Below are 396 nucleotides of genomic sequence, written 5' to 3' on the forward strand. Positions count from 1 at the left end.
AATTTTCTTTCTTTCCTTCCTCCCTTCCTTCTTTCCTCCCTTCCTTCCTTCCTTCCTCCCTTCCTTCCATGCCCTGCTTCCCCAACCCTATCTGATAGGTTCTTTCTATGGGCTCCAAGCCCATGCCTCATTTTCTTGATTTGTTTTTGATTACCTGTAAGATCTTCGAGTGCGGGAGGACAAGAGAGAACAGTGCTTCAGAATGGGGCGCAAGGGATGGGAGGGCAAGGGGACATATAGCTCCATTTGTACGTTGTAACAAGCATATGCCAAGTGTCTTAAAAGCCCCTGGAAACCAAAGGGTTATAAGCAGCTGTTTCTTGAGGCCTGTTTACAGTCCAGTTAATCAGTAATCCAGAATCCCAAAGTGGGGATGCGCAGAACCCTTCCAAAAGG

This window comes from Phodopus roborovskii, unplaced genomic scaffold, assembly GCF_943737965.1.
Source record: "Phodopus roborovskii unplaced genomic scaffold, PHOROB, whole genome shotgun sequence".
NCBI classification, from domain to species: domain Eukaryota; kingdom Metazoa; phylum Chordata; class Mammalia; order Rodentia; family Cricetidae; genus Phodopus; species Phodopus roborovskii.